At 40.5% G+C, this 7272-nt stretch overlaps 1 long non-coding RNA gene across 1 annotated transcript in view; it reads left to right on the top strand.

The window, feature by feature from the left end:
• The first annotated feature begins 4233 nt into the window (after positions 1-4233).
• The window catches only part of LOC307218115, a 281127-nt gene continuing 278088 nt past the window's right edge, over positions 4234-7272 (top strand). The window contains exon 1 of the long non-coding RNA XR_013839786.1: positions 4234-5501. This is a non-coding gene — a long non-coding RNA (uncharacterized lncRNA). The remainder of the gene's footprint in view (positions 5502-7272) is intronic.

Here is a 7272-nt window from a genome sequence, read left to right as displayed (position 1 = left end):
GAAAGATTTTAAACCATGAACTAAAAGGGTTTGGCAAGAACCTTTGGCCTTTGCCACATGAGATACTCTTACAAGTAACCCTAAAGAAAAAGGCATTTCAAGTGATTCAAACAAGTGTATCCCATTGTTCTGGTGGTTGGCAGCAGAGGGGTGCACCTTTGGGGGTGAAGTCAAACTGCTGAAAGGTCACAGCGCCTGCTGTGGCTGTAGAGACCAATATGGGAGAGACATGTTTTGTTGCAGCTGGGGCAGTTGAAGGTGCCCGGTTGTGCTGCTGCAGATCCACCATGGTGTTTCATTGTTCTGGTTACACTTAGATTAAATGGCTGGTTGACAAATTACATCAAAAGGTAATACACCATGAGGTTTTGTGGTGAAATCTGTAATGTGCAATGAGGTTCCATGCATTAGTTTCACTGTAGAAAACAATGCTGTGGGTTGTCAGAGCCACAGACAGCTCTCTCTCTCTCTCTCTCTCTGTTTTCATGGTTGAGAATGCATGGTGATGTAATTAATTAGCCATTCAGCTAAAATTTAAAAGGAATAAAACTAGATTATTATTTTTAATGGCAGCAAATGGGTGTAAAGGAGAATAAATGTTGGTAGCGAGATAAGAAGGAAACTCAAGACTGTCATTTCGGTTACAGCTTACATGTATTTATGTGAAATCATGACTGTGCCCATTGACATCTTGAAATTGGTAAGCTAATGAACACCTTAGTGAGATAAAAGGCTATTTATTCCTATTCAGATCACAGGTGATTAAACTGAAATTCATTATCAGTTGTATTTCAGGAGTTTCACACTGGAGTCTCCCTTTGAAGTATCTGTGCTCAAGAATAGCCACCTTAAGGTCGGTAACAGTGTTCCTGGGAGGTTGTAATGGTCTCCTACTGGTTTCTATTGCCCTTTTTATGTCAGTTTTTTGTCTATTTACCATCAGTGATGCTTACTGCACATGTCAGCAAGGAAGGAGCACATAGCCTCCCTGCTAGAATGGAACGGTCTCAGATCCCAGCCTACTGACAGAGGTTTGGATTAAAATAAAGCTCTCTGTTTACTGAATAATCTTTCTGTTGTTTCAAATACTCTGACTATATTTTCATAAACTGCATTTTATACAGTGAAGACATTGGTCCCTCCCCTCCACACACATCCAAATGAGAGGAGAAAAATCACAATTCAGCGTTAATGCTTTGAAATCTACTTTTCTTCAGTTCCTCCATTTGCACAGAATTTCTGACTGCACTAAAACTGCAGGTTCTACGATCACATTTTTTTCTTTAAACCCATATTACTTGCTCTGCTAGAGGGGCAGTAGGTATACAGAAAAAATTATTGTCGTCCTAGGTTGCTAACAGCAACACTTGGCCTTTAAAAAACTGATTGATTTGTTGTCAGCTATGCCTGATGCTATTAACAGATGGAGGGGAAACTAAATTCTACTCACAAGTAGATGCACTAAAGTTAGTGGTTCCAAGTTAATCACATCCACTTATTTTAATGGATCTACTCAAAGTATGTCTAACAATGGATACAACCCAATGACAATATTAAATATTGTTGCTATAATAAATTTTAAAACATGAAAGTATTTTATCATATTTTTTACCCAGCATCTCCTCCCATAGGAGCCCAGAGTGGTACAAAATTAGTTAAAAACAATCTAATTAAAATACTGTTAAGAAGCATTTTTATGTGGGTATCAGTAAAAGAGTCTATATATGCAGTACAAAAAACAATGAATAATAGGTCATCAGCCCAAATCATCCTTGCCAAAGATCCAGGCAAACAGGTACATTTTAAACTGTCAATGAAATTATGTCACCATAGGAGACAAGCACAATTCTACAGGGGGACAGGTCCAAAGTCAGGGTGTTCCCTGCGGCGGTGACTTAATAGGCCATGCCCAATGGTGGAGCTATGAATAAGGCCTCCATCACAGATCTTAAGGCACAAGTCAACAAGTATTGGAAAAGATGCTTCTATAAGTACTAAGGCCCTAAGTTGTCCAGGGCTTTTAATACTAAGGCTAACACCTTGAACAGGAACCAATAGCTCAGAGGCAACCAGTACCATGCTTTCAGGATTAGCATTATGTGATCCTACTTTGTTGCCCCGTTTATTGGCCCTAATGAAGCCAGTCACTGCCCCCAGACACCAGCTTAGGACCTGAATAGTCTCTCCTGTAAAGGTAAAGGTAAAGGTAAAGGGACCCCTGACCATTAGGTCCGGTCATGACCAACTCTAGGGTTGCGGCGCTCATCTCACTTTATTGGCCGAGGGAGCCAGCGTACAGCTTCCAGGTCATGTGGCCGGAATGACTAAGCCGCTTCTGGCGAACCAGAGCAGCACACAGAAACGCCGTTTTACCTTCCTGCCGGAGCGGTACCTATTTATCTACTTGCACTTTGATGTGCTTCCGAACTGCTAGGTTGGCAGGAGCAGGGACCGAGCAACGGGAGCTCATCCTGTTGCGGGGATTTGAACCGCCGACCTTCTGATCGGCAAGTCCTAGGCTCTGTGGTTTAACCCACAGCGCAGCAGCATACCAGTATTCCAGTTAGTAATGCAGTCCTTCCTGTTTAAACGACCCAAACTTCTTGTATAGCGGAAATATTTGACATTTCTACAGCCAAGTTCAGCATGCCAGGTTTTAAATTATGGACATGTTCATCAGCATCAGAAGCAAACTGCTAGCATCATCAGGCTGGCCGACCTCTTTCAGAATAGATCCCAAATGAGAAATGTTTGCCTCAAAACTATTTTTCAGCAGACCTTGGAGCTTTGTATCAAGCCTAAACGACCCTGCCTTCACCCAGAGGAAATAACACTGTTGAATCATATCAAGTACTGTCGAATCATAACTTGGAGAGAGACACAACACAAAAAGATTTGTTTGGTTGATTCAAATCATCCTTACTGCTTTCTGGGTGCTCTGTTGCTAAGCTCTTTTGAGAAATCCACATGGGAAGAGGCAATAGTAAGTGTGAGAGTGTGTTTTATCATGACCATATAAACACGCTGGCTCCCCACAAAGAGTCTGCATTCGCTTTGCTCCCCCCAGAATTTTTAGTTCAGCACAGAATAGTAACTCAACCAAGATTTAGCTTACAGTGTTATGCAAACCCAGGATTGCGGTTAAAGTCTCTCCTCCTCAACCTTGGCTACAAATCATGGTTTAGGAGGAAATACTTTAAAGGCAATCCTGGGTTCAGATGACACAGTATGCCTAGCCTTGGATTATTTGCCAGTCCAACCTATAAAGTCCAGAGATGAGCAAAATGGCTGTTGCCTTCTTCACAGAAAACAGTGTATATATACACTAAGCCATAGTACAGCTTAGCGTGATATATGAACACGACCAATCTGTGTGTTTAGTGGGTCTCTTGGCCTAGAAACACACTATGAGAAGCTGAGGATCCAGAGTTGTTTAAACTCATTTTTCCTAGGTAAAAGGTTATGTTTCCATCACCTAATTGGAGCAATCTAGTACGTACACATGCACACAATTTTTCAGCTTAATTATGGCCCCCAACTAGCTCACACTAAGACATGTTTTTAACCGTCATCATTAACCTTGTTTCACAGGTTACACAGACTCTTGTGACAAGTTTAACTACCGCTGCCCAAATGTTGTTGCTCTAATAAGCTTAGTGGATTAAAATTTAGCCATTTAAGTCTAATTGACCAACTTCTTATAAAGGCCTGTGACCTTGTACTCCATGTACATATGACACACTGATATTGAGTACAAGTAGACATAAGAGGGACATCACACTGTCATGCTTTGGGGCCAGAATGATTTAAACCACACCATGGGGTGGTTTGGGACTCCTCCAAGTGCACTTTGTCCCTGAAACAGCTTTTGCCTCTCCTGTCAGAAGTGAACTCACCCCCACCCTGAAAACACTGGTAAAAAGCATTGAGGGAGCGAACAATGCAGGGTGGAGAGTTTAGTTACCTCTCATGCTGTGCATGAAAGGCTCCCTCCTTATGCACACTCTGAAGGGATTCAGTAGTAACCCAAGCATGATAGATAGTTTATTGCGGCCATAGGCCCATATTCAATAGATCATACAACAAAACAGGTATAACAAGGTAAAATTAATAAATTAAAATACGTTTAAATCAAGTACATCTCAAATCATAAATTTCTAAATTCCATTAAAATAAGAACAATATAGGGCTTAAAATATCAAATTATCAATATAAATCAATATTATTTAGTAACCCAAGCATCCTTCACACCCCCACCCCCACTGGGAGGGGCTTTCACCAAAGGTAGAATAACAGTTACCATAGCAAGTAGCATTCAAACTCTTATATGACACTACAAAAATTAAGATGTTAAAGAAATTAAAGATTCAGGTAGGTAGCCGTGTTGGTCTGATGCAGTAGAAATATATATATAAAATAAATAAATTGTCCAGTAGCACCTTAGAGACCAACTAAGTTTGTTCTTGGTATGAGCTTTCGTGTGCATGCACACTTCTTCAGCTTATTTAAAGAAATTAAATTCTTTAGAAAGTTCCAAAGCCTTCCATTTCACAGACTAAATTACTGAATTGGTTAAATGAAAGAACCAATGAAGTCTTTCTTTTGGGGAAAGTTATTAAAAGAAAAACACAAGTCATCTAGAAGAGAGCGCTTTAAGCTGGGCTGCCTATTGACTTATTTCTAAAATAAGTTTTTTTAAAAAACTACATTAGGATTCTAATATAAAAAGCAAGCAGAAATGGAACTAAAGGAAACGAACATCAGTTGCCTCCCAGCAATGACAGGCATTAATATCATGCAGGTGGCTTTGAGCAGATGCTGGCTAGTTTTAAATATATCAGAAGTGTGCAAGAGTTAAGGCAGAATACTATCACCTCAGTGTAGCTAAATATCCCCAAAAAAGCTGGGACCTAATTAAATATGTAACCAGCCCAGGTTATAAAAAAACAGTGCCAAGGTAATATAGATGGTTCATATCCTTCCGAAGGAAAGTATCCTGTCAGGAGAAAAAGAAATAAAGTACTTCTATGTACTGAGAAAGAAAGAGTCAGCAGAAACCCACTTGGAATAGCCTAAAGATGGAAGGTAAGAAACAACTATAGCTACAAAGACACAAAGAACTGTTGTTATTTGACCTAAATATGAATTATATATAAAATCTAAAGCTGAAACCTCCACTACAATATGAACACGTCAAAATACATTAGCAATATACTGTTTATTCTATCAGCTAAACAGCAGATACGCGCCTGCTGCTCGAGAGCCATTTGACTGACATGATCCTGAAACCCGCCTGCTCGCATAAAAAGCCTAATGCTTTATTCTGCCCTAGAATCACCAGATTATGAATGTGAAACGAGAGCGCTAAGAGCAGAGCTCAGAAGCTGTGACATCAGCAGCACCAGCAGAGTCAGAGCGACTTCATGAGACTGCGCACCACGGGCAGCAGCGAGAGGCCTGGCAGGGTGTCAAGTGCGCAAGAGGATGCGCCTCCAATGTGGGTAAGCTACACTAATACCGGAGCAGTCTTTCCAAATGTAGTAGCAAAGGAAACATCCAGCCAGGGCCTATGCAAAGCAATGTATACTGTATTTGATGGTTTTTCCTTTTCAAATGTGTGATTAATAGGAGAACTGGCTGTGTACAGTGTCTTGAAGCAAAATCTTCTGAAAATGAGCTGCAAACAAGGAAGCAGACTTCTGCTTCTACGATGGAACTTCACCCTCCTCTGTGCTCCCCGTTCCCATGCACCCTCGAAAATCTGTTCAAATGGGTTTTGGGACCCTACCGGTGAAGGTAAGAATAAGATCCAGCAACTAAAATGGCAGTCAACGTTTTCATTTTTGGAAAACTTAGAAGTTTCCCCACCCCCCTTTTTCCTCTAACTCACTAGGACACCTTCAAAATCCCGGAATCTCAGGCACACATAGGGCCAATGATTTATATGCATACATTATAGATGCATCAGACAAGAGTGAAAGAAAAACACACTCCCTCCTTAAGTTTGGTTTGCTGATTTTTTGAGAAAGGAGGCTGTTTACAAAGGGCAAGGATGCTAGGTACAAGTGTGAATCATACTATTTAATGTGCAATGTTTCCTTATAGCAAAAGACCAAGGGAGAGATTTCAGAACAGCAACCATGTTAGCACATGTTGCTAACAAGTGATTCTGGCATGCATTTTAATATGCAGCTTTATTATATATTTTAAACTGTTGGTTTTACTTATATATTTTTAGTTTAACTTGCTTTTAGCTTCTGACTTTTATAAGTAACTTTAACATATATTTTATATTTTATGTACCAAGCTCCCATGGATGTAACTCAGGATTCTAGTAAAAAAAAGCAGAGTAGGTCATGCCAGCCTGCTTGGCAGGGGGTTGGACTCGATGGCCCTTGTGGTCTCTTCCAACTCTATGATTCTATGATTCTATGATCAGCCTTAAGCCTGTCTGCCTCTGTTCTACAACCAGGAACTTCTCTACTCTACCATAAGGGGATGACTACTTTAAACAGATAAAACCACTAAATAAGATCTGCAAGAACAAAAATATGACATGACTGATCCCTTGATGGTCCAGCTCTAGGCAAAGGACAGATAAGGACACAGAAGTTCCTGTGGGAGGTTCAAGACAGAAAACAACACATGCTTAATTCATTGAATTCTTCATCACAGGATGTTGGAAAGACGATCAGCATATCCTGACTTTTAAAAAGGATGACACAGAAGTATGGAGCTGTATCAAATACACTGGTCACGTAACCTATAAAAAGGACCCCCTGTTTGTAAGAGGGTCAGTCCCAAAATACTCTGGGGTAAATGAAAGTGTTGCTGCTCAAAGGTGAATCTCAACCAGCCAACTTTTATTTGGAATGGTGGGAGATTAGTTGCTTAGTGAATAGAGTGCAGGCCTGCAAGGAAGAATGGGTATTCCAATAAGACTGTGAATGAAGTTAGGCTGTCAAACTTGATGGCAGCTCCGGAAATAAAGAGTGAGGAGTCACTTAATGCTAAATGGGGACTGAAGGCGGTTGAGAGTAAAGGATTCAAAGACTATGTTTAGAAGACTTCAAACTCTTCGCAGAGTGCAAGAGGGTTTTTTCCTTCTGGTTCCTGGTACTGCCTATGAGAACAATACAACTGAGAATTTCTTACATGTCACTGAAAAGAACAAGACCACTGAGTTGAAGGTTTACCCCAGTGCTTATCTCATGGGGGGGTAAGCGTTGGATACCATCTATTTTAGATATTATATTGCTATCAGTTTGTGTG

This window comes from Podarcis cretensis (assembly GCF_951804945.1).
Source record: "Podarcis cretensis genome assembly, chromosome: 6".
Lineage (NCBI taxonomy): Eukaryota > Metazoa > Chordata > Lepidosauria > Squamata > Lacertidae > Podarcis > Podarcis cretensis.
The sequence above is the reverse complement of the archived record's forward strand: the minus strand, read 5'-3'. Positions and strand labels throughout refer to the sequence as shown.